The following is a 27,562-nucleotide window of genomic DNA, read 5'->3' as shown; positions in this document are numbered from 1 at the left end:
ATGTTTATTGGGGGAAGGTATTTTTAATTTTGGAATGGTGCTGCACTGCCTGCTTTCAGATGGGGCAGGAAGTAGAACTAACAGGCTCTCTGTGTTCTGCTGCTCTCTGTGGGTAGAATCAGAGCTATAGTGGGATTCTCTCTCTTCCCACGGGTGATGGAACCCTGTGTTTGTGGTAGCAGAGAGTTCTGACTCCTATCCCTGCTGTTGCCACAAAGGTCTGGGTTACTACTGCAAGCAGCAGAGCAAGAACCGTAAAGTCCTGAGGGGCTATGGTTTGTTTCTGTGTTATGAAAAAGGCTGTTCTCATGGTATGTCTGACGTGGCCAGTAAACACAGCTCTTGTACATAATTTAGTGTTGAAAATATGGTGATCTATTTGCCAGTGTGTAAGTAGTGGTTGTGGGGGTAGAAAGGGGTACTGGAAACTGCAAATTAAATGAACACACAGCACAGCTTTTGAACCCAATCTACCTCTGAAACATACTTCAGGCATTTCGGCTGCCAGGCTGCATGGTTTCTAAATGAAGAGCTGAAAGCAATGTGTAATCATTACACTGGACATAAGAGGGAGCCCACATTGTTCTATCAAAGCAAAGGCAACAAATTGCAAAAAGGCCCAAACAAGCAATTAATTTTTTTAATACAAATTCCTACAGTGTTCCTTCCACTGTCCCATGGTGCTGAGTGTGCAGCAAATGTTTAGCTAATGAAGGATTAAGTTGTAACTTATTGTAGTATAGATTCTTCAGAGGGGAAGAAGGGCTGAGGGCCATTTTCCTGCTTCACTCTGATTTCAAGCTAGTCTGATGGTAACAACCTTTGTTTTGTAAGAAGTCCCAGTTAGTTCTGCATATAAAGCAGGCACTTTATCTACTGCACAACATTTGGCATTAGTTTTGCAAATAGAGTGAAAAAGATGACATTTTTCTATGAGTGTAATAGAAGTATATTGGAAGTGACAACAAAAATTGAATATAAGGTCTAATAAAGTTCAAATCAAACGTGTTCCCTAGATCCTACTAAAATCGACAAGCACAGAAAATGTCATGAAAATCAGACCTAACATATGGCCTGCTTTTTCTCCTTCAACAATGTGTGAGAAGAAAGAGAAGGTTTTTTTGTTTTGTTTATCACATTTTGGTTACCAGTTGCTCCATAAATAGGACACACAAAAATAATTGTAATACATGTTGATCAAATGACTCACTTGGTTCATGATCCAACTGCAGTAGATGTTGGCAATATGCCAAAGTCTCTGTCAAGTTCATCCTTATAGGATGAAATTCCCCTGCTGTGCAGAGAGCCTATGACCACATAAGTCCTCTATGTTGGAGTATGCTAACTCCACACAAGGGTTAACGAGTGCTATGGGCCCACTTAGTCTGCCTTGCTACACCTGTGCTGACTGTGAGATAATGAAGGGGAAGTTAACAAGGGAAGAGGATAGCTCAGTAGCTAGCTGACTAGGAAGTGAGCCTCTTGTTCCTTTTTCTCTGAGAAAAGGACCAGCCCAGCCTAGCCCAGCCCTTTTGTGGAGATTGCTGACTTCTAGAGCCCCTGGAGGAAGAAGGTAGGCTGGCTCAGGGCTATTGAGTTTGTTTTCTTCATAGGACTTTTTCTTTGCTTTATTATAAAGAGACTGTGGGGAAGTCTGTGTGGCCTTGGACAGGTCTAAAGGGCCTAATGAGACGGTTGGAGGGATCCCTTGTCCGGGGAGGTTGGGGGAACTGCCTCAGTAAACTCTGTGTAGACTTTTGCCCCCTACCTGAGCCAGCTCTGTAGTTTGTCATGGACCCTGAAGTGTGCACACCCTCAAAACAAGGCTCAAGTAATGGATAGGCCTTGTGCTGAGCCTGTGCATAGGGGTGAATTTCACCCGTGGAGAGTAAATAGCTGTGTTCTTTGACATACGCACTGCTGCAGTTCTCAGTATATGTGCACAGGTGTGCATGCCCACACACACAGTATACGCAGGGAAGCTATCTACCTACAGTACTCAGTCCCCATATATAATTGTACGTAAAATGCATATATACACTTGCTAAAATCCTCCAGCCAGTGGCTGGCCCAAGTACCCGCACTGCATTTTGAGTACATGTGCAAGGGGACAGTGGGGAAAAATCCCCTCTGCCTGACCCATGAAGAATGGGTGCGGAGCTGCTGCACAGAGCCTCCTCCAGCTCAAGAGCTGTGGTAGCCCGTGCAGCCCCCTTGGCAGGGAAAAGATGACAGGGGTGTTTGCAGTGGTGGTCCCCACCTGCCCCTTCCTGCCTCCTTTATGTTGTCCCATAGGTGGCTCAAATGGAGTTGAGTTCTCCACTATGCATGAGTGCACACCCCATAGGCAAACCCTCACATGCTGCTTGTACAGGAGAATCATACCAGTTCTGCTATCTGAAAAGGCTGAATCCTAGTCATTCTAAACCTGTGGCTTATATTGGACTGTACACAGAAAGTGGAGATGGAATGGGCTGCCAGCTCAATCTTCTCCCTCCCTCTGTCAATGCAGGTTTGTTCTTTACAGCATGTTTCCCAGTGTTGTCTAGTGGAGTTTTAAATGGCTGAAGCAATGGCGCTTCCACCACTTCCCATGGGGTCTCTTTACAGACCTACTATACACATGCATACTGGGCCTATTCACTGAGTTTGGGGGCCGTGAAAATAATTTTTCCACATGTGCTGTTTCCCTGTGTGACATTTAGAAAATGGAGGTGGTAAGAGACTGTACCTTTCTAAGGTGGACTGTGAGCTGAACATCCTCTTGTTTCCTGCCTATGACAAGGACTTTGCTGTCAGTTTTATCAGAAAGTTTGTACTTGTGATTGCCCGCTGAATTTACAAACTTCCCCCTCAAAAGCTCACTTTTGGCATCCAGCCCCATCCATTTGACTAGATTTCCCTTTGGACTCCCTTTCTAATTTTAAAAGTCTACCCAAACACAATCTTGTGTTCCTCCAAATTACCTTTTTCATTCTGATGGCTGCTATGTCGGCTTTGTGAAAGAATACTATTACAGCAGAAGATCTGTGACAAGAACACAGAGCCAATCGATTTTTAGTATGGAAACAGACACAACAAAGGGCTGTTTGTATTTTTTTTTTTTAAAAAGATCCTGGGTGTATTATGCTAGTTCTTATAGAATATAAAAATGAAGCATCCCTCTTCCTCCAGTTCCTTGTCCTGTTGCTGGTAATCATTCTAGGTTCCCTCAGAGCTCAGGCAATAAAGGGGAAAAAATACGTTCTCACATCCGTTTATATTGGTGGTTGATATGATATTCCTGAGCAGGATTCAAGCTCTGGCACAAGTTAATAGCAGAAAGGATGAGACTGTGGAGGTTGAATTTCAATCATAATGTGGTTATTGGCCTTTTTGAAGTTTTTTGTTTTTGTTTTTTTCCACCCTGTTTGCTTAATGCCCTCTCACCAAATGCTATTCCTACAGGTCATCTTTGACCTCAATTTCAATTTAATTACTTCCCAGCAAAGGGTCTTCCTTTCTCACACTTCTGATTAATAAAGAACACATGCGGCACTGATTTTATAATATAATTTGCAGTATTAGATCTCTGTGTGATTAGCAAGATTGGCTGTATCTGTGATGTGAGCTATTTAATAAGCTCTGTGCAATTATCAATAGGACTTGATGACCCAAAGAAGGGGTTTTTTGGGGGCGGGGGGGCAATTTTGTTTTAGATGCTAATACAAAGCTCAATTAACCTCTGTGATCTAAAAATGAGCCTGTGCAACAAGAAGAAATTAGTTTTGTGAAATTTTTCACAATTTTGCTTTTACACACGTTGAAGTTTCCCATTAATGTGAAAATCTGAGAACTGTAATTTGGCAGCAAAAATATACAAAACTCTGGACTTCCTTTTCACAAAGAAAGCAATTCTGCTAGGAAGTAAAAATGGGACCACTGTGAATTTGCAATGAAATGCCAAATTAACACGTTTTGAGCCTTTTTAAATTTTTTTGCAAATATTTCACATGGGATACAAGAAAAATAGATGAATACTTGTAATATTTTTGATGTAGGTAGAATTTATAAGGAAAGCATTGCTCATGTTACTTCAGTTTTAGCTGAAATCAGAAAAATGCACAGAAACAACCAAATAGCTTTCCTCAACTCTGTCAAAACACGTAAGCATTGTTCTCTCAAACCCCACCCCACCCCGAATTGTCTGACACTTTAGGTGGTTTTAATTTTGGACAAGATCTTACCATGTAGCTACCAATTTGCTATATGCATGAATTATTTAGTAGTAACTATGGGACTTAGACTTTGGGATGCTGGTTATCACAGAGCCTAACTTCTAAGTGCCTAGAAAATCACAGGATCAACACTGAGTTAGGTGCTGAGGTTCCCTATACAATGAATGGGGTGAGATCGACACCTTAAAGGTGAGTCACAAAAGCCTGCACACTAGCCGGGGAGTTGCCTAAATTAGCCAATGGGAGATGCTGGTGAGAGGGGTGTGTTATAGAGCCCACCTTTCTCTTGGAGATAGGTGCCTCCCTGCAGCTCAGATTTAGGGCTTGTCTACGCTGCTGGCCAGATCGACGGGCAGCAATCGATCCAGCGGGGGTCAATTTATAGTGTCTAGTAGAGATGCAATAAATCGATCACCGACGGCTCTAGCGTCGACTCCAGTACTCCACCTCAACGAAAAGCACAAGGGCAGGGTCCCAGTAAGTCCCTCGGCCTGCGCTGCTTCCAGCAGCTCCCATTGGCCTGGAGCAGCGATCCGCGGCCAGTGGGAGCCGCGATCGGCCAGACCTGAGGACGGGGCAGGTAAACACACTGTCCCAGCCCACCAGGGGCTTTCCCTACACAAGCGGCAACCCCTGTTTGAGAGACCCTGCACAAGGGGAATCAATGGGAGAGCATCTCCCGTCGACACACTGCAGTGACAACACCGTGGTAAGTAGATCTAAGTACATTGACTTCAGCTACGTTATCCAAGTAGCTGAAGTCATGTAACTTAGCTTCCCCCCCGCCCCCAACCCTTAGGAGCTTCTCTCTGCTAGGGATCTGTGAATGGGAACCAGCTGCTTGGAGTCAGGCAGCTTAGGTGATTAAAGTGTTTCTTGTGGGAGTGAGTTCAGCACCTGCCTTGCTCCATACAAAATGGGGGGTTGGGGGAGGTGGTGCTATCACCCACCTTATACATTTTTACCTCAGTAGTTAAAGCACTCATCTGGGATGTGGAGGTTCAAGTACCCTCTCTCTGCCAAAGGGGGGGTGTTCTAACCACTGAGCTATGGGATAGGCTCATGTGGGGGCTACTTCAGTCTCTCCTGTTGAAGTTGTTTCCCTGTGGATAAATAATGAGAGTGATTGGAGCAAGGGGACTGTACCCAGGGTCTCCCACCTCCTAGATGAGTCCCCTAGCCACTGGACTACTGAGACTCTTGCCCACTCTCTGGCCCAGTGATTCTTCCAGTGTGGATTAATACTTAGTCATTCATTTGTTGTTCATCCTCAGGGGAACAGCTTCAACAGGAGAAGCTGAGAGTCCCACATCAGAATATTTCATAGCTCAGTGTGGTTAGAGCTCTCTCCTGAGAGGTAGGAGGGCAGTGTTAAAATTTGTTTAAACAAATCTAGACACCACCTCCCCTGCAAAGTCATGCAGTTGAACCACCCACCTCCCCACAAAAAAAAGACACCCTAGCTTCAGTATGTGACCTCCTCCCTCCATGGATGGCACACACTATTAGAGGTTGAGTCCATGGGGGCTGAAGGGGAGGTATTGACACTGGCTAGATTGTTGACTTTGGGGCAAATTTGGATTTGAACACTTCATGGTTTATGCTTATTAGGATCAATTGTTGCTTTTTTACACTATTGCAGACACTCTTGATTTTCCCCCCAAAAGCCCAAAGAACTGATAGAACATTCCAAACGGACTCTTGTTCTGTGCACATAGACATATTCTTTGGATGTGCTGACTTAAAAAAAACATTACTGGTGTCTGCATATGGGCAGTAAAAAAATAAATCCACATCCCAAGATTTAAGCTGCAGATAATTCAGCCTGAAGGCACCAATCTGGATCTGTATTTTCATATGACTAATTTAAAATGGTTAATTTAAAAATCTGAGCAGAATCTTGAGAGCAACACCACAGTTAAGCTTGTTTCCTCTAGTGCACCTAAGATAGGCTAAGTAGCTGGATGTTTGGGGTTGAGTTTCAGCTAAGTGGCTGAATGTTTGGGTGTTTACCTGAATAAGATGAACTTCTGAGAAGATTCTACTTAACCCATCTACCCTTACGTTCTGAGCCTTCATCATGCTTTCCTCCCTGCAGCAGGCCACTGCTCACCTCACACGTACACTTCTGATGGCAAGCCTTCTTGGGTTAGGGTGTGCTTTGTGGCCAGTTAGCCCTGTTGGGCAACTGGGCAGCAGGGGCATAAGTACACAGCTCCTTCTTTCAGCCTCGATATCTCTAAGCAATCAGCCAGCCGGTAGAACCAGTCTGTACTAATTTATCATCAGGGTGACTGGCTTTCAGTCTGTTCTGGAAGAGGCAAGGAAAACTCTTGCCCAAATGTTTCATCTATCTGTTTCTACTTCTGGATGGAAACTAGAGGCAAAAAAGATACTTACCTGAATTTTAAGGGGGTGGTGGGGGTGGATGTTCTTCGTGTGTGTGTGTGTGTGTGTGTGTGTTTCCTATATCTTCAGCTGGGTTAGCTTTGTAGATACTTGCTTCATCCTCTGAACTGAACCAAAGGAAAGCTCTGGCCTGTGTGAATATGCAGGTAAACTAGATTCATAGTTAATTGGCTCATTACCTGAATTGCAGCCAAAGAAGGTTGTGCTGCTCCTTGAAGAGAGAATACGTAGTAGTGCACATAGTTGCTTACTAAATTATTAAAATACATAGCTTGGAGAGGAAAGAACTTACCACATAAAAAGTCTAAGGCCAAAATTAATAGGATACTTCGCTGTGGGCTTGATCCAAAAATTCATCAAAGTCAATGGTAAATCTTTCCTTTAAATTCAATGAGTTTTGGATCAGGGCTTAAAGTTGGGTTTCTGGACAATTTGGGTCAGATTATCAAAGGTATTTAGATACCTTAAAATGCAGATAAGTGCCTAATGGGATTTTCAAAAGTGCCTAAGCAGGTTAGTGCTCAAGTGCCATTGAAATCACTTAGACACTTGTAGGGATTTAGAAAGCCATCTACCTGCATCTTTAGGTGCCTAAAGACCTTTGAAAATGTGGCCTGTTGTGCCTGATTTTCAGAGGTGCCAAGGACCCTCTGAAAAAATGAAACACATGCAGTGTCAAGTTAGCTACCCAGAAATTCAGGCATGCAGATCTAGTGCCTATTTCTGAAAATGTTGGCCGTAGTCAATGAGAATAAACTGGCCTGTACTGAAAATGAAAATAGTGTAAGTATAATATACAAGAAGGGAATGTGGGAAATTACAAGCTACTATAGTTATAAATATCTAAGGTTCTGGGAAGCATTTTAAAAGATATTTGTATCATAAGAAAAGTAGCACATCATCTTGTAACTAAAGGTATGTAGGCATTACAATACAGCAAAGGGGCAGATTTGCCACTTCACTTTGTCATGGTCTGACTCTAGGGTTGCCAACTGTCCCAGTTTGGTTGGAAATCTCCCAGAACTGGCCTCTATCTCCCAGAGGCTACTGAAGCCAATCTGGGAGATTTTAGGCTGCTCAAAGTCCGATGTTGCGGTGGGGCTAAAGCAGGCTTCCTATCTGCCCTGGTTCCGTGCTGCTCCGGAAGCAGCTGGCATGTCTGGCAGCAGCTCCTAGGTGGAGGCATGGCCAGGGAGTCTCTGCGTGCTGCCCCTAATCTGAGCGCTGACTCTGCAGCTCCCATTGGCTGGGAACAGGGAACTGTGGTCAATGGGAGCTGCCTGCAGGAAGGGGCAATATGCAGAACCACCTGGCCACCCCTGAGCCTTGGAGCCGCAGGGACATGCTGGTCACTGCCGGGAGCCACCTGAGGTAAGCACTGCCCAGCCAAAGCCAGCCCCCCTTCTGCACCCCAGCCCTGAGTCCCCTCTTGCACCCAAACCTCCTCCTGTACCCCAACCCCCAGCCCTGAGTCCCCTCTGAACCCAAACTCCCTCACAGAACCTGCACCCCAACACCCTTCCCCAGGCTCAGCCCGGAGCCCCCTCCCACACTCCCAAACCCTGAGCCATATCCCCCAGCCCAGATTCCTCACCCCCTCCCATACTCCAACCCTCTGCCCAAGCCCGGTGAAAGTGAGTGAGGGTTGGGGAGAGCGAGCAACGAGAGAGGGGGGCTGGAGTGAGGGGGGCTGGGCTGGGCCTCAAAGAAGGGATCGGGTAGGGCGCAGGGCAAGGGTGTTTGGGTTTGTGTGATTAGACTGTTGCCAACCCTACTTGACTCTAGAGCATTCAGTTGTGCAACCCTAGGACTAGATTGTACCTTTTAGCCATGTGGTAATGCATAAGCTGAAACCACCTATTGAGTAACCCCAAGAAGTATTTTGCCTCAAACATTCCTCTCCCTGTGTACCTATTTGTAGTGATTTTTGCTGCTGGCCTAATTCAGCAACAGATAATGGCATCCCCCATGGCAGCTGACTTGTGCTGGACACATCTCCACCCACTTCCTGTTGTCTTTATGTGCATCCGTGTACTACTTCACACCTGGAAACAAGGTCTAAGTAACCAATACAGCAATGTGTGATCAGCTTTTATGCCCCCATGTGGGCATCTAGGCCAAATCACAAAATAGTCCTTCAAGTTCTTGGAACAACAATTTTTGGATGGAGTTTCTGTAAGAGTCAGAGCTCCTTCATATACTAGTATGTCTTGTCCCTGCAAAGTTCCTGTAGCGCAGCACAGACCCTTTTCAGTGCCAATGTTCTCTGAACAAGAATGCCATGCTCTTCAGCCAGTGCTTGGCATTGGTGCAGTGCCAAGCTCCATGCATAGAAACGGAGGGCAGAAGTGGGAAGACTTAATTATTACACTAATAGAAGTGATAGGGCTACTTGGGGGAATCCAGAATTAGAATCTGCCTTTCCAATTTTAGCATTTGTTTTTATTTGTTTTCCTCAGGCATATTTAGGAATGACATGTATGATCAAAAGAAACACATTGCACCCCAAAAAAACCCACTTAAAATCTCTGTCTGCATGCATCTCTCTCTCTCTCACACACACACACACACACACACACACACACACACACACACACACACACACACACACACACACACACACACACACACACACTGTGCAAACAGAAATAATTTTGAGCTTGGTGATGCATCAGGCCCCCTAATGTATGTTCTTATCTGACATGTAGGAAACATTCTGGATTTACTACCAAGGGAGGATTTTTGTCTTTAATTTTGTTTTGTAAGGGGAATAGTGTTGAATTCCATTAAATATAATTTCTCACTAAAGAGACTGTTTTGAATGCTGTGGAATGAAAAATAAATTAAAATAAAATTTCAGTTTCCCAGCTCTCCCAATTGAATAGATTACCTCTGGTTAGCTCCTGTAGCACAGACTGGCTTTGTTATATTTATTTGTTCACCTGTGCAAAAATACAAAACTGAAAGAAAGAATTCAAACTGATGGCTTGCTCAATCCCATCTCACAAATGGCCTGTCTTGTCTGACCTCCCCACAGCCATCAGCTCAGCCTCACGCATGCAGCCCTGGAAAATAACCCAGGCTTGAGGTGTGCCTGTGAGCTGTCCAAGAGTACAGTCATTCTGGCCCCAAAGTTGAGGGGGACAAGAAGTGCTTTTTTTGGTCCTTGATGCCTCCTTTTTGCTGGCTCCTGTTTTGAGTTCTCCATGACTTCCTTATTTTGTTTCCCTCACTCTGACTCTCTCCTTCCACTATAAATTCCTCCTGCCTCCTCTCCCATTCCTCAACCTTGAGTCCTCCCACCTCCACCTGAAATTCCCACTTCTGTTTGGCTCCCAGCTCCACTGATATTCCCCCTCCACTCAGTCTGGTCCCCCATAGTTCCCTTTGTTCCTACCCTCGTGTGTGTGTGTCTTTGCCTTCTCACTCCCTTTTTCATTTACCATCTTCCCCCACCCAAGGAACTTGCAGTGAGCTCTGAGATGTGTTTCGGGGTCTCCTCCTTGCACTTTCCCATGCACTTCGGGCCTGAAGTCAGATTCTCTCTCTCGATCTTTTCCCTATTACTCTGCCTGGTGGTGACTGCCTGAAGAGTTTGCTGTTTCATTGCTGTTGAGTGACTGCAGGGGGAAGGCGGAGGGAGAACACACCTCTAGGCACTGCTGGCCTTGCTTCTCCTAAATGCCACCTCCCCTCTGATTCCTCTACTGGGCTGAAAGTTGGGCACGGCAGAGAGGGGAAAGGCGTGTCTTTACACTGAGATTGCCATGCCAAGGGGTGGATGTGTGATCCAGAGTCCAAGATCCTTCGTGGAAGGTGCCCTACCACCAGCTTTCTCCCATTTAAAACAGGGTGCGGTTGGTTGAAGTGTTTCTTTTTAGTAGCCAGCTGTCAAATAATTAGAAAAATACCCCAAACTCAAACTAGATACTAGGGGTATGGGTCTGCACTGCAGTCACGGGATGTGATTGCAGCTCAGGTAGACACTTAATCTAGTGATGCCATGGCAGCATGCGCTTCAATGCAGGCTGTACAAACCTCCCAGGAAGCCTGGGTAACTACTTGCAGGGCTAGCCCACATTGACACAGCTTCATTGCTCCAGGACCTGAGCTAGCTAGATACAAGCTAAATTAGGTATGTCTACTCAAGCTGAAATAATATTCTGTCATTGCAATATAGATATACCCTGGGTGGAAGCTAGTGCCTAAACCACAGAGAGCCAATGTAATGCATTAGTCTGAGCAAAGCACTGCTTACTAAGGGCTTGATCCATCATGCTTTGAACTTAATGGATAGACTCCCATTGACTTCAGTAGGCATTGGATCAGGACCTATTTGGCAGAGACACACTCTGCTTTAACTTCAGTTTCTAGAGGTCTCTGTCCATCCCTGGCGCTTGTATCTCTTTCCTTCCAGAGCTACCATATTAATGAAAAAGACCATTAAAACTTATAATCACTTTCATCAATGGACACTGTAGAATTAATTGGTCCCTATTGTGAGCTGGCTTTGTCCACTCCAGTTTCAAATTACTCTAGCAATAGGGCTTTCCACACCTCCTTTGGAGAGCATTCCATGGTCTTAACAGAGGTCATATTTTTGAACATCTTTCCTATTATCAAGAGTAAATGTTACATTTGGCTTTAATTTCGTCCCATAATTCCTAGCTGTACCTCCTTCAATCCCTCGAACAGTTCCTCTCCATCCTTGATGTTGACACCCTTCAGATGCTTGTGTACACAGTTATCTTATCCCCATCATTTGGAGGAAAGCCATATGGTAATCCATTGTTCAATATGTATCAGGTGACACATGTTGAACAATATGACACACAGAGAATATGAGTTTGTTACAGATACGGGATTTAATTCTTTAGCTTGCTCAAAGTGTAGAAACGTTTCATGCTTGAAGCTCTGGAGGCCCCTTGTTCAATCTTCAGTCATACATAAAATGATGGTCATCAAAATACATCATTATTTCTACTCACCTTTTCATATAAATTAATCCCTCCAGGCCCTTAGTAACTGTTGTAGCTGCTTCATAATACTCTTGTTTCACATCTGGCTAATATTTATCTGTGCTGTTGCTTCAAACCCAGAGTGTTCTCTTTTTCCCTACTATTACAGGCCTGCAGGTCCTTCATCACCTTTGTTTTACCTCAAGTCCCAGAGCTTTCTTGTGAGCTGCCCCTCCACAACGTCACTGTGATGTGGAGACCATAGCCAATCAGTATCAAGTCCTTTTTTAAAAAAAATTATTATTTCTTTAAGCTGATCTGGGGAGTGAACTTGCAAGGAACAATATTAGATAAATGTGAAATCTCCAGAGATACTTCAAATAGCAGCAGGACAGGTAGCACAAGGGAGGGCTCAGTGAACTGAAAAGAATGACAGCACAAGCAGCTCATTTAATTTGCCTTCCTGTATTTCTTTATAAGATGTTAAATATTCATAGCTGTGTCAATCAACTTTATTCAGTCCTGCGCTCTAGGGAGTAGTGATTGTCCAAGTATTGTCAGGCTCATCCCCACAGCTTCCAGCCTCTCATGAATAAACTTATTAATATGGGGTGAAAAGGGGTGTAGTGGGAGGGAAGCAGAGAATCAAAATAACATGCTGACACCTTCAACAACTTCTTTTAAAAGCTGAATCTCTAGTGTCTTCATACTGGATACTACAATACTGAGGTATTGAAACTGGACCCAGCATCCAGCAACCACTCATCCTGTGCGATAAGGACTCCTTAAAACAGGAGAAGAGAAAAAAATGCTCTGTTATATGTTTGTTGTTTAAGTGCTATGGCTCTATACAGCTTCTTCAGTACTTGTGAGCAAAACGACATAATAACTAGAAGCATCAGGCTTGATACTGAAAGGGGCTGACACCCAGTGGGACTTATGGTTAATGTCTACACTGCATTGTACACCCAGCTCAGACTCAGGTTTGAGCCCAACTCCCCCACACACTGTCCACATGCAAATCTTTTTCACTTGGGTCAGTAATCCCTCAGGACCTGAGCCCTAGGACCTACCTAGCAGGGCAGGTCTGAGCCAGAGTCCAACTGTGCCTGAGGTCTGATGCAGTTTACACCTGGGTTCCCAGAAGCAGAAAGTCTGTTTTCAGTATGGCTGTGGCTACGTGGTTTTGAGACCTGGATCCAGCAATTGTAAACCTGGGTTTACAATGCAGATAAACATACCCCCTGAGGTCAATTGAAAACTGCGGGCACTGAAGGAGGCATGTAGCACCTCTAAGGATCAGGTCTATAAATGTACCGTGATCATCCTTAAAATACCAACATACTACTTTACTGTGTTCTTGAGAAGAATGATGGACTCATGGTTTAGGCAGTGGCCTGGAGATCTAGATTTAATTCCTGGTTCTATCAAAGGCTACCACTGTGACCCTGCACAAGCCACTTAGCTTCTCAGTGTCACTGTTCACTGTCTGTAAAATGGATATAATATAATCCTTCCTTTCCTTCACTCATTGGTCTTGTCTGTTAAGACTGTAGGCTCTTTGGGACCAAGAGTATCTCTTACTATGTTTGTACAGGACCTAACACATTGGGGCCCTGATTTCAATTAGGGTCTCATTACTAACGATAATCTGAGGTGCCATATTATTTCCCTGTTCAGACTAGAAATGAATTGTCATGTAACAGTAGATTTTGGTCTCTCCTCCCAATCGTCCTGGTCCAGTGGCTTTCCTCATGACACTGCTGACAACAGCCTGGATTTACGTAGCATTTCCTAAGGGCTCACGTCAACTGAAGTTTCCATAATAGGTACCATTTTCTCCCTCATGCCTCTCACAAGAGGTAAGAAAATGTAGGCACATTTCTACCTCACTCTTGAGCCTGGGGTGGAGATGAGGAAAGGGGAGGCCCGTTCTAGTCCCAAAAGTGCTGCTGTGTGCAGCAGGCTCAGCACTCCGGCCGCCTTCCTTACAGGACAGCCTGGTTTGAGTTGAGATCAGCGCTCTGCTCAGCAGCTAAGTGGAGGCAGTACTAGACTCTTCCAGCAGAGGAGTCAGAGGAAAGAGTGCAGCTTCCCTCCTGCTGGCTGGAGTCTCAAGAAGTAGGGAGGAAAATTCCATTTTCATACAGACTTGGAGCACATAGCTGAAGCAGAGGACTCCCACCAGCTCTTTAGAGGACACAACTGCTGAGAAGGTAGCAAACACCCTCTGCTGGGGAGACTGGACCTAATGGAGTGGTGGTGGTAGGGGAATAGACAGCATGGAGGTGAGACAAGGCAGCATAGAGCTTGGGAGTTAACTGGGTGGGTTGTCAGAATGGAGGTGGTGGTGGGATACAGAACACTAAGAGAATGGAGGGAAACTGAGAGCTGAGGGACAATACTGAGAGGACACAGCACTATACATTTGCACCAATGCACAGAAATGTAGTGCTGTTCTGTAGAACCAACCTATTGCCACCCCACCCCAACAGGGAGGCAAAATAACTCACATTCCCCCTTTTCTCTTCACCCACCCAACCCACCTTTTTATAATCTATGACACAAATTCTATAAGATCATTATGGTCACTTAGTCTGAACTTCTGCATAATGCAGGCCACAGAACCTCACCCAGCAATAGAGCATATACTTTAGAAAGGTATCCAGTCTTAAATTAAAGACAGCAAGTGATGGAGAATACCAAAACAGGGTGGAGGACAGAACATCCATTTGACAAAAGACTTTGAGATTTCAAAATCTGGTTTTGTTTTGAACAGCAGTGAAAACTAAAAATTCTGAAATCCTTCAAAAAAAAATTGCCCCTCCTCCCTAAATTGTTTTGGCATTTAAAACATTTTGTTTTGACTAACTTAATATTTGATTTTGAGACTTCTATTTTGTACTAGTGCGTAATATACAATATTAAGAAACAAAGTTGTTTCGAAACAGAAAATTGGTTTCATTCCAACGTTCTTGAACAGTCCATTTCAACATTGTTGGAACTCCTTATTTTGGGAGTTTTCCTAAATAACATTCCAGATAAATCTACCTGATTTCACTAGATGTTTAGATTTCAGTGGAAATGCATATTCTGATGGAATATAGCTGTCAACGTTTCTCCACTGAGCTCTAGAGAATCCATCACATCACTAGGTAAGTTTTTTCCAATGTTTAATTACCCTAACAGTAAAAAATGAGCCTTATTTCTAATCTGAATTTTATGCACAATGGCCTATGACTAAGGTGCTGTATTAATATTTTTTTTACTCTGACTTGGTCTTGCTTTAGCTTCCAGCCTCTTGAATTTGTTATGCCCTTAGTCTGCTACACTAAAAGCTACTCTCAATGAAGGTCGATCCCCTCTGCCTCCCAAAATGTCAAATCATTTGTGTAGGCTCTTTTCTGAACTCTAAAAGGATGTAGACACCAGAACTGGACAGCGTTCTAGTAAGGTCTCACTAATGCAATATACAGAAGCAATACTATCTCCCTGCTTCTACTTGGTATTCCTTTCAACATTGCATCTCTGCAAATGCTTGTCTTCTTTTCAAGGATGTATTGCAATGACTTTATCTTGAAAATAATCTGAGACTCTGATCTCACAAAAAGCAAGTTTATTAATATATTGGGGAAAAAACAAAAGAAAGTCATGGATGACAAATCGAGCCTTAAACTCTGCCAAAGCTACTCTAGATAGACCCTATTCATGTGGTTTCCAGGGGAATAAGCCATCCTTTATCTTTCTGGCACATGTATGATGTATCCTTTTTCTCCAGCTTGTCCCTTTTGTCCCTTACTGTTTGTTAACAGGCAGCATATCATGGACAGTCTCTAGTGTCATGTCATCCTCCCCCTTTTCTCCAAATGCCTTATAGTCTGTTACCCTTTTTGATGTTAGAGGTGTGACAGAATTTATTAGTGACTTGGGCATGAAGGTATAGGTTACATCAGTTTTCAGCAATGGGATGTTTGATCAGATGTAGCATCTGGTGTAGATGGTGGGATAGGCCCTGTCTTCTGCACAATAACCATTTCTCCCACTATCTGCTAGGACCCCTTCATTTAGATCTAGTGTTATTTCCCCAAAAAAACTTTCTCAAAACCTAACACTTGGAACATGTTTTTGATCTTGTTTTCACTATACTCATTTTAAAGCGCCAGTACCTAGTTTGTATCTCTCCCTTTTGAAATTTAAAATCCTTTGGAAGGTGTTACCACATAATAATTATTTCCTGGCCCATCTAAGCTTCCCCCACTCCAAGACTGCTGGCTCTTTTGTTTGAGCCTAATAACATGCAAAATCTTGGTCAAATGTCCTAGACGGGGCTTATATTATGTTAGTATAACGTTTAGAATTAATCTCGTATAAATATAAATTTACAGATTAATTCTGATCTGTCATGATCAGATACTATGGTATGGTAACTACTGGAAAATGTTGACTTTTCAGTCTTGGCTGCTGTGGTTTTGGTTTAACAGCTAGGGATTTTTTTTAAGTGGAAAACTTAGCCATTCCCTTTTAGTGCTGAAAATACAAATGCAGCTGTATTTGGAATAGTGCCTGAATATTGAAAAGTGAAGCAGATCATAAACAAGAAGTAGTTGCAGAATTTGCCAGTAAAATTTCACTGGCCAAACTGCTAGTGGTTTGTTTGCAGCGGATCCCGTTCTGTGACATGAGTGTAAATAGGAGCTATTTCAGACAGTGGATCCCCTGCCAGGTGACAGGCATACACATAGGCGGCAGGTTTGTATAATTTTTGGTGGGGCCCAAAATGGTGGTGCCCCCCCGCTCCCGCTCTGTAAGCCGATATAAAATGAAGCTACAACACGTCAGTGCCACAAGATTACAAGGGTCAATTAAAAGTGGAAAGTCAGAAGCAGCACTTGCCTACTTCAATATACAGTATTATATTTTGTTGCACCTGTTGTGATGAAGTGGGAATGTTCTTAATATTTTCTCTGAATACTGTGTGGGTGCCTCAGTTTCCCCTGCAAGATGCCAACTGAAGGTGTTGGGGACAAAGAGATCAGGTGGCCTCCCTGTCCGGAAGAGACATAGAGGCCAGAGGAGGGAGTGTCAGTTTGGAGCTGGCTGGGGAAATGGGGAGAGACCCAGAACTTGGTTCTGGGCTCCCCACCCCCCAAGATGGACCTGACAGAGGGGTTCTGTTTTCTGTACCAACAAGCTCTGTTTAAACTGTGTTCCCGTCATCTAATAAACCTTCTGTTTTACTGTCTGGCTGAGAGTCACATCTGACTGCGGAGTTAGGGTGCAGGGACCTCTGGTTGCCCCAGGACCAGCCTGGGCAGACTCGCTGTGGAAAGTGCATGATGTGGAAGGGCATGCTGAATGCTCCGAGGTCAGACCCAGGAAGGTGTAAGCTTCTTGCCCTGGGGACAGTATGCTCCAAGAGAGGAGGCTCCCCCAGAGTCCTGACTGGCTTTGTATGGAGTTGTTCCAAAGCATCTCAGCATCCCCTTCCACACCGTGCACTTCCCAGAAGGCCGCACAGGCACTGACACTCCCTCCTCTGGCCTTTGTCTCTTTTCCAGGCATTAGGAGGCCACCCGATCTCTTTGTTCTCCAACACCTTCAGTTGGCACCTTGCAGGGGAAACTGATTTGGGAGAAATGAAGTAAAATCTGCCCAAACTGAGCTTGAGCACTCCTGAATTTTGAGGTGTTCAAATCTGGAAGGCAGGTGCTGGGGGTGGGAGAGGGCTGTGGGTTCCATGGGGGAGCATGGCAGCAACTGTCTGGAGCTGCATGGAGCCAGACACGCTGGTCTGAGTGGCACAGTAAGCGGTTTGGGGGTTGGAGAAGAGGTAGGGGGTTCTGGGGGGCAGTCAAGGGAAAAGGAGCAGGGGGGGTTGGATGGGGCAGAGGTTCGGAGGGGCAGTCAGGGGACAGGCAGCAATTGGATAGGCATGGGAGTCCAGGAGGTTTATCAGGGGACAGGTAGGAGGGTCCTGGGGGGAAGTTGGGTGGGGTCTCAGGAGGGGGCAGTTGGGGACAAGGAGAAGGGAGGCTTAGATAGGGGGTGGGGGTCCCAAGGGGCAGTTAGGGGTAGGGGTCTGGGGAGGGGGCAATCAGCGGCCAGGGGCTGGGATTCAAAGGGCTCTGGGCTGCCTGCAACCGCGGGGAGCCCAGAGCCTTTTAAATCTCAGCCGCGGCCGGGAGTCAGAGGGCTCTGGGCTGCCCGCAGGGGTGGGGAGCCCAGAGCCTTTTAAATCCCAGCCGCGGCCGGGAATCAGAGGGCTCTGGGCTGCCCGCTGCGGCGGGGAGCCCAGAGCCCTTTAAATCTCAGCCACGGCCGGGAATCAGAGGGCTCTGGGCTGCCCGCTGCGGCAAGGAGCCCAGAGCCTTTTAAAGCCCAGCCGCGGCCGGGAATCAGAGGGCTCTGGGCTGCCCACTGCGGCGGGGAGCCCAGAGCCCTTTAAATCTCAGCCGCGGCTGGGATTTAAAAGGCTCTGGGCTCCCCGCGGTTGCAGGCAGCCCAGAGCCCTCTGATTCCCAGCCGCGGCTGGGATTTAAAGGGCTCTGGGCTCCCCGCCGCAGCAGGCAGCCCAGAGCCCTCTGACTCCCGGCTGTGGCTGGGATTTAAAAAGCTCTGGGCTCCCCGCCGCAGGGGGCAGCGCAGAGCCCTCTGACTCCCGGCGGCGGCTGGGATTTAAAAGGTTCTGGGCTGCCGGCAGCCCAGAGCAGGGGAGAAACCTAGCTCCAAATATTGCTGGAGCAGAGCCCCTGACTGTGAATATTCCTGGGGCTAAAGCCCCAGGAGCCCATATAAGTTGGCGCCCATGGGCATACATACCCTTTTTGCAACATTGACTTATTTGGAGTGACTAGGGCCAGGAAATAAAAATCAGTCTCTTATCAACACTCCTGTGTTATGACTTTATGCCAATGAGTGCCTGTGCATGAGGCGCTGAGTATGAGGAGCACCTAGTGGCAACAGCAGTTGAGGGCAATCCCAGTCTTAAGTTGTAAACAAGATGAGGGCAAGGTCTTGTTCCCTGTCAGGCAGAATGTAGGATGTCGTTGCCTCCAGCTGCAAAGAAAAGTAGTTGTTTCTCCAAGAAATTACAGGAATTGAAGTATTGCCAAAGATGCTTTCCACTTTGATTAACATGCTGTGCAGAAACAGGTGACCATTACAAAAGCCTTTCAAGCAAATAAATTGTACTGGTGTCCAAGTGCACTCTTACTCCAAAGTAAAACAACTCCACGTGTTTTGGAGAAACACCTACTTTTCTTCTCCCCACATTTGCTGGACAGAGAAATCCAAATACAGTAACTGTTACCACTCTGAGCTTCTCTTGGCAATTCACCAGAACTGCTTCTCTAACAAAATATGGTGTGGATTTTTAACAGTGAGGGTAATGAGCCATTGGCACAATTTACCAAGAGAAGGGGGTGAATTCTCCATCACTGGAAATCTTTAAATCAAGACTGGATGGGCTTGATGCAGGAATCATTGGATGAAATTATATGATGTGTGTTATGTAGGGGGTCAGATTTAGATGGTTGTAATGATCCCTATTGGTCTTTAAGCCTATTACTCAAATAGCATTAATTTTCACCCACTGATCTGGATATGTGACTGTGTGAATGGAAACACACATTTCCTCCTGTTTGTAAGGTCTGGCTGAAGAGAGACAACCTGGAGAGAATACCTTGAGGATAAAAACAATGCTCTATGTTTCTTGCAGAGCATCTGAGAACATCTTTTGGAGCCTTCTAATTTGACCATAATCATTTTAGTCATTTGAAATTAAATGAACCCTCAGGCTGTTAATGTTTAGTTAATGTTTCAAAATGATTGTTTGGATCTACAAACTGTACTTGAAAACTTTTTAGTATTCAACTTCACAATATTCTGTCATCTGCGCCATCCTGGATTTAAAGTACTTAAACCAATAGAGCAAGTCCCCCGCCAGATTTAGCGTGTCAAACTGTCCATGCTTCTAAATAGTGATGTGGCCTTTTCTAATTTTGTGAACCATGTGTCTGGCAGAGGCAACCTGCAATATGTTTCTTTTTAGTAACAAATCATGGCAACAACATACCAGGGTCATAACTGGAGACTGCACATGGAACCATGTGACGCAAACTCCTACCAACTGAGTTAAAGGAGAACACTAATAGTTGTGATCCTTTATCACAATAGACTAGGGAACATTCCAATGATTAAAGATACCATGTCAACATATGTTATTTGGGGCAGTAACGGTCTCTTTTTTTGTGTGGTGTTTGTACTGTCCCTAGCACAATGGGGTCCTGATTTATGACCTAGATACCTAGGTGCTACAATAATAAAAATATTGAAAAGCTGAGCCCCATTTTAGGACACCATTTATAATGGGAAAAACTCCACCAGCAGAACATGATTCCTTATAGCACGAGTCTGTGTCTATGATATTGGCAGTGAATGTGTGTGCATCTTTAAATATACCATGGCTGATCCTAGGCAAGAGGAAGAAAGGAATAGTGATGGGTGAATTTCTGCAAAGGTTTAAAATTTGGGATCAATCCATCTAAGCTACCAAATGATCTGGGGCCAGGTTTTCAGCTTGTTTACATCATCTCAGCTCAGTTGAATTCAGTGGAGCTATAACAATCTATGTCAACAGATAATCTGTCCCGGATGTTTATCAGAATGCCTTGGTTCTGTAGGGTTGGGCTGGAAATCTTGCAAGAAATCTTCTTATAAAACTTTGGACACGTCCACTTCAGCCTGGTAAGAACCCAAATAATCTTGCCCAATAGAGCAAAAATGGGATCGGATCCTGGTCCCATTGTATGGAGGAGGCGGGGTACTGGAAGATGCATACAACACTGGTTCTTCTGGCTCTGGCCCTGCACTGCCTGTGCCTCACAACCACTTTCCTTGTGGAGCTGAGCTCCTTGCACCATCTGCCCAGTTCCCTGGAATCCAGTCCTTTCCATTGCATGGTGGAACTATACTTGTTCTGCATTGAACCATTGTGGCTGCAGACTTGAGAACTGGATTTTCCTCTTAATGAGTTGCAGGGAAAAGAGAGGGGTGGGTGGATGCCATCCCAAAGCACCCCCTTCTGGCCTGAGGTAGTGCCTTAGCCCCTCATGCTGCACTACAAGGATCCTGATCCTGGGCCCTTGCAGGAACAGTAGAGAGATTCTCTTCTCCCACCCCCAGAAGCACTAACTATTCCCCCAGGACCATCTTTCTTTCTCCCACCACCTGTCTCTGCCCTTCCCTTGGCCTTCATCTGCTCCAGAAGTCTCAGGCACTTTGAAGGGAACAGTCACCCTGTTACAGAATGGCACGGTCAGTTTTTTGTGCCCTGGCTAGAGCTGTTGCTTAAACCCATAGGGAAAAATGTTATGTTAGTGGGTTCATGTGTGCACAGCTCTCAGGGACTCATACATTGCTCAACTGCCTGATGTCCAAGAAATGTGTAATCTCTACTAGCATTTTTAGTGTTCTGACAGTAGATGGGTTTACTTCATACCAGCCATGTAGCTATTTCTATCAAGACAGCCAGTGATGATCTGTTTTTTGGACCAATCCTCCAATAAATGAAGTTGTTTGGCAGCCATTGATTAAACATCCACTTCAAGTCCATGCAGACCAATTCTATTGGGGGAGGGGGGTGTTTCCAGGGTGGGAGAAGTGGAACCACATGATCTCCAGATGCCCATGACAAATTGCATTGTCAATCACAGTGGTAAAGAATTCAGCACATGTTAGCTGCATGTTCATGAAGATGAGTGATGTTTGCAGCATGTGGAATCATCTTGATGGCTACAAAAGTATGTGTTTCTTTTGCCCTGATGTAATCTCATTCAAACCTTCATTGGGTGTTGACACCAGATCTGGTATTACACGTTGAACAAGAAACCTCTCTATTATCAAAGTTCAGTGTCCACAGTTGGTAGCTGGTGAGAGATTTTTATGGACTTCATTGATTTCTGGCATTGCAGTGACACTTTGTGGTTAGTTCTTTGGTGTCTGATTTGGAAGCATAGTCCTATTATTAGTCCCTGATAGCATCAAGAGACCTGTTTTCTGTCTGTGCTGCCCTGCCACATCTTTTGTAAGAACCGTATGTGATTATGCCTTTGGTTTAACTTTTTCCACTTGAAACACATGAACCGAGATTTTCAGAAGTTGGTGTCTCTCAGGCTCCTAAATCCATGTTATAGGGATCTAAATAAGTGGCCTGATTAAGATCTGAGCATTGACTTCAGTCAGCTTCTCAGCATCCTTAAAACATCAGGTCACTTACTTAGATATTTCTAGGTATGGTACCTATTATTGAAAATCTTGGTGGTGTTTTCCATGCAGGGCCCCTCAGTGTTGCTCTTAGAAGTGTGTGTTTGGGGGCAGGGGAGGGCAGGGGGAACGGGTATAGCCATACAACAGATAGAAGATGGTTCTGTCCATGGTCTCAGCATGCTGCCACGTTGCTGCTGCTATCTAGATCAGGTCAAAAATTTCTGACAGAAGCATTTTCCATCAGAAAATACTAATTAGATTAAATCCAAATGTTTTTCAGGATCATATTAAATTTGTCTATATTTTTGATGACCAACTATTTTGTTTTGATATGCCCAATTTATCATTTTGACTTGAGTATTGTATTAATAGTAAATATTATATTTTCTTATACTGACATCATTTTAACTTCGTTGTTTTGACTTTGAAGTGATCTGAAGCATTTTGATAAGGTTGTACTGATGCTTCTGAAATGAAATATTCAGAATTTTCATTTTTGCAGGAAACTGACTCTCTTCCTTCTGATTTGCGACTAAAGAAAATTTTGAAATGTCGGCATTTCCTAGCAAATGAAAACCATCGTTTAGATTTGAAGCCAAAGGTATGGGGGAGGGGAACGGCTCTTTGCAGATACTTACTTAATATACCCATCCTTATAAAATACTTTGAGGTCTATAAATGAAAAGATCTGGCCAAATCCTAAAGCCTTCCCTACTCCCTTACTTCAATGGGAGTTTTGCCTGAGTGAAGATAAAGGAACTTCAGAAGATAATAGTAACCTCACTATTACTGATACTATGTGTAGCATGGGCTCACAAGTGAAATGTATCCCACATACAGCTGTTTCCCCTGTATTCACTGTACCAGTGTAAGTACCTACGCTGATCCCACAGCATAGTATACAGGGAACATCTCTGTGTGGAAACTCTGCCTGGTGTCTGCTATGATCACCTCTCTGTACTGAGGGCACCCCAGGGAGTCAGGAGAAGAGGCTATTTGAGGGGGTCCAGAGCTGTCTACAGTGACACGTCTCTATGAGCATCTCAGATGCACAGCGTTGACTTTTGCAATCACTTTAGAAGGCGAACAAGATTGTATTGGAAACCTTGGGCGCGTTTTAAAGACCCATTTCTATTATGCAACTGATTCTGCTGGTCCCATTGCATGGTTGCCCTCTGTATGCATATGAGAAGCAATGGACAGACTGGCCACCACCATGGCTGGGTGTGGAAAACCACACCTTTCATGACTTGGACCAGTTTCTGATCTCACCCCAGTTTCACACTGGTGAATCTCCATGGGCTTCAGTGAAGTTATACCAGCGTGAGAGTGGATTCAGATCTTGTGTGTCATTGGAATGGGGGAAGGTGGTCATTCTCCAGGGCATAAGCTGCCGCCGCCTTAGTGGAAGTTAAAGAGAGTTTTTTGCACTTGCTGTGAAGCATGTGGTGCTGGCCACTATTGGAGACAGGATAGTGGGCTGGAGGGGCTCTGGATCTGATCTGGCAAAGTGATTCTTATTTAAGATGCCACTGCAAAGCTGTACTTGTATTTCTTTCCTGCAAGTACATTATAAACCAACCCTCTTCTCCCCAGCCCCTTTTCTAATCCAGCATTCTGCTTTCTCCAGATGCATACAAGAGACTTCACCAGGCAGTGGAAGCAGAAGAAAGATGATACAAGGTTGAGGTTTGGCGGGCTGTTACCTGAAAGGGCTATCAACCCCCCTGGCTGGTGATGATATTTAAACATTCCTATGCCTTTCAGTACAAAGGAAGATCTACTTGCAGCCAGCAGCATGCAAAATAAAATAAAATAATCCCTTTGCCCTCTCCTCTTGCTGGCACTGAAGCTACTGAAATATATCCAGGAAATATTCTTCCTCTACTATTAAACAATATGAATGGAACTGACAGTGCTATTAGATTGTTTTATAACTACCTTGGTAGTAACATTTTTGGCACAGTTGCCATTCAACAGCCCTTTACAGCCTGTGTGTTTCCCTCTAAAATTTCACCTCTCTCCAAGTGCCCCCTTCCCTCCCTCCCCCCGCACCCCCATCCCGGGGAATTGACATGCTTTCTGCCAACAAATGTTGAATGTTGCTTCTGAGGATTTAGCATGTCAGGCAGTGTCTGCCCAGCTTAGGATTCTATTATTATGCAATGGCTTAGGAAGGCAGTGCTTTGCCACATAATTACAGAGCCAATCTGTGTTAGGAGCAGGGGTTTGCATGCTCCTATGGCACCAAGTATTCTTCCCCCCTGCCATCCAAGACACTTTTATTTTTGAGTACCTTTATTTTTAGCATCTATTTTTCCCTTGTTTTTTTTTTTCCTCCCGTTGGACGTTTTGTTATTTCAGAAGTAGTGAGAGCATATTGACTTGTCTGCCAGGGTTCCTATGCAGCATAAAGCACTTGCTGTATGTTATATCAGCAGAAGAGGTAAGAAGAATTCCTGGAGCTGCTTGCTAGGGTGGTGTGTGTGGATTTTTTTCCCCCACACTGCTTGTCTTACAAGCTGTGCAGGCTCTGCCATCTAGAGCACTTTGTGAGATCACTCCAGTTTGCTTTTTTTCCTTTTTCCAGCTCTGCGTGTGTGTGTGTATCCCTCTCGCTCACCCCTGTCCGCGTCGTCGTCCCCCCCCATCCCAGTGCCTACACACACACACAAGATGAGCTTGCTAATATGAATGTGAAGACTTGTAATGCCAAAATGCATGTGGTACTTCTGGATGCACTGGGATCAAAATCCTTGAAAAGCCTGCAGGCTGCTTAGCCTTCCAAGACTGGGTTTTTAAAATCAAGCAAGAAAAAGAGCAAGTTATTCACTTCTATTTTTTTTTGGTGTGTGTGTAAGTGTGCTTTGGATTTTACTGAATAAGGAGTCTCAGGGATTCACTCACTTGGACTTCACTAAATCAGCTTCCATCTGCCAGCAATGCTAGTCTGCGATTTGGGAAGCTGGAGATCAACCTAGGATTTTGTCTGATATTATCTCCTTTTGAAAAACGATGCGTGGCATAGAAAGAGGGTCTAAGTGCCTGTCTGAAATTATTGTGAACCAGGGATAAATGTTACTTCTCAAAGGTAAGTGCTAGGTTGTTTATACATCGATATAGATACACATTCATATCTCTTTAAAGACGTATTCACCTCTTCGATGTTAGGGAACCCTTCTGTGATGGATTTTAAAGGCATTAGATAAATGTATAACTTTATTGTTAGCCTAGATAATGTTTCTGTGGCAAAATGAACCTTAGTTTTGGTTTCTGCTTCCCTTTCGGTATGAAAAGGAGTTCAAAGGAATTTTTTTTTTTAGTGTTGATGGCAATTTTTTAAAAAAAATCTCCAATGTGATCAGATTGAAAGGGGTTTGGAGGGAAGAAGAATAATTTGGTTTGGATTAGAGGCAAAACTGAAAAATAGAGTAAGATGTGACTCACTTACGCTTCCTGGAGGAATAATAAATCCTGTAAAGCTAAGGAAGAACTTTGCTGGACAGATCAACTCTGCGTATAAAAACATATAGTACAAGACCAGAGACCTTGGCAGATGTCATAGGAAGAAATGGAAGGTAAAAGAACAGATGGGGGAGAAGAGGAGGGGCGGAGGAGGGAAGCTGGAACCAGGTTCAGTGTCTTGTCTCACGATGGTTGGTGGTAAGGGTGATGCTGTTGTTGCCGGGCATCCAAGACTGGAAAGGTGGACAGGTGGGGGATGGGTACTTTGGCAGGTATATACCATGTCATGTCGGTCCGATGTTGCCAGTTTTTGCAGGGAGTCAAATATCTGACAAGCTGGGCATTTGGGGGATGGGGGCATGTAAGTGATATAGTGGAGTAATATCAAACACACACATATGTAATACCTGTACAACAAACTGTCCTGCTAGAATTTAAAAACAAAAAAGTGGAGATCAGCCATGTAGCCAGCAAGTTCAAATAGAATGACTGGACACACTGAAATACTTTTTTTCTTTTCTAAATGTGAACTGGACAGCTAGTATACTGTAGCATTCTGGAAGTCAGTGACAATCCCAACTAATCCACACCCAAAACAAACAAAGAACATTTGGTTTTGCAGCAAGAATCACTTTGGGCAGGGGCTCATCTCACCTCTTTTCCAGGGAGGTGCCAAGGAGGCACCAGGACCGGTGGAGTTATTTTCCATACTTTATTGTGGATATTAATAGAGAAGGTAACTTTGCACTATACTCAAAGAAGAGAGAAGCTCTGGAAGACATGATATTAGTAGCTTAAAATTTGGTGCAGTTCAGAACAAATGCATTGATTAGTCTACAAAGAATTAACTTTATAATACAGTAGTCACCACTGCAAAGTCAACACTTGCCAGCAGGTACCACACAATTACCACAGTTATTTCCTATCCCTAGGGGGAAACCATGCCATTTCAAATACCTCTGTGCAGTAGGTGTTGACTTTGCATAGAACGGTCTCCACTGGAGAGAACACTATAATGAAGACTTGAGGGGACGGTGAAGGAGGGAGAGGCTGGTAATTACTCTTACTCTCATTGTGTCTCAGGCTTGTTACAGTTTCACTGTTATCACTGTTTGGGTGATTAGTTTGCAGTGCTTACAAATTGCCACGTATGTGGTCTGTGCCATTTGACACACTCTGTTTTTAGCCAGCTTCATCACAATCGTGTAAAGCAAAGGAGGCTCCAAATCTCATCCAAATTAGCCAGTAGTTTTTGGGAAGAAAAGTACTGCAATGGGGATGGAGCTGGGGGAGGAATCTCTGTAGGCTGGCTTAATATAAAAAGCTTCAGATGAATTCTATCATACAGACTATGCAGATTCTTGCTCACGTACGCTGTGTTGTTCTCTCCTCTCTAGTACAACTATTTTCTGTTGCATCTTAATGCTGTACAGTTTGTGCTGCTTAATATGCCAATGTATCCGGTGCAGAGAGCAACAGAGTCAACCCTCCAAGCCACTATTGGCTGCTTTGCCCTCACCCTCTCCCGCTGATCAGAGCATTAGTGATTCTTGTTTAAATTCAAATATGGGTTTAGTTTCCCCCATATGGGAAATATAAACAACGCACTTAGCATTGCCGCAGCAGTGTCTGTTTTCCCTGCTCTTCAGAGATGGGATCAGAGCTGACAACTCTTTGACAATTCCTTTTAAGTCATGTCGTTCTGTCCTTTTGCAAAGAGCCGTCTGTCTGTCTGGCTGAAGTTTGAAATGCTGCAGGGGCAGGTCCATTTTGGGGAGGGTGCCAAAAAAAAGATGTGCTTCACAGTGGATTTTGTATTTATACAAAGACCATATGCCTCCATGTGTGGAGAAGCTGACTCAAATAATCAAGTCTTAATAGGCGTAGGTGGGGATTTTTAAAATAGATTTTTAAAGTGAATTAATGTTGAGAAAAGGTACCAGATCGACAGCCCTGGAGACTAAATTCTGCCAGTTATCGACTCAAAAGGTACAATATGGGCAGTGGCAGTGCAATCTCCTCCCTTACTATGTCAGACCTGACCTACAAAGATCACATATAGGGTTAGAAAGATGATTCATTCCTTATTCAGCCCACATTTTGGGATCTCTGCTGAGACTCCAAGGATGTCACTCACTTAGGTTAGTTTCAGTAGGGTTGGGTTTTTTAATGTGTTGTGGACACCTGTCCACTAGGAGCTAGACTGAGAAGCAGCAACACCTCTCACGAAGGCCACCAAGTAACTTC

At 44.5% G+C, this 27,562-nt stretch overlaps 1 protein-coding gene across 5 annotated transcripts in view; it reads left to right on the top strand.

The window, feature by feature from the left end:
- LRFN2 (leucine rich repeat and fibronectin type III domain containing 2) overlaps positions 1-27,562 on the top strand; it is a 301,315-nt gene that overhangs the window by 60,542 nt on the left and 213,211 nt on the right. Inside the window, exon 1 of one of the 5 annotated variants that reach the window (XM_045008640.1) lies at positions 1,474-1,573. The exons of 3 other annotated variants lie outside the window; for them this stretch is intronic. The gene's annotated coding sequence lies outside the window, so the exon portion shown is untranslated. Of the gene's footprint in view, positions 1-1,473; positions 1,574-27,562 lie in introns of those variants that run through there. One more of the 5 variants, XM_045008638.1, reaches the window with a different exon arrangement.

This window comes from Mauremys mutica, chromosome 3 (assembly GCF_020497125.1).
Source record: "Mauremys mutica isolate MM-2020 ecotype Southern chromosome 3, ASM2049712v1, whole genome shotgun sequence".
Classification (NCBI taxonomy): Eukaryota; Metazoa; Chordata; order Testudines; family Geoemydidae; genus Mauremys; species Mauremys mutica.
This window is presented reverse-complemented; position numbering and strand designations above follow the sequence as displayed.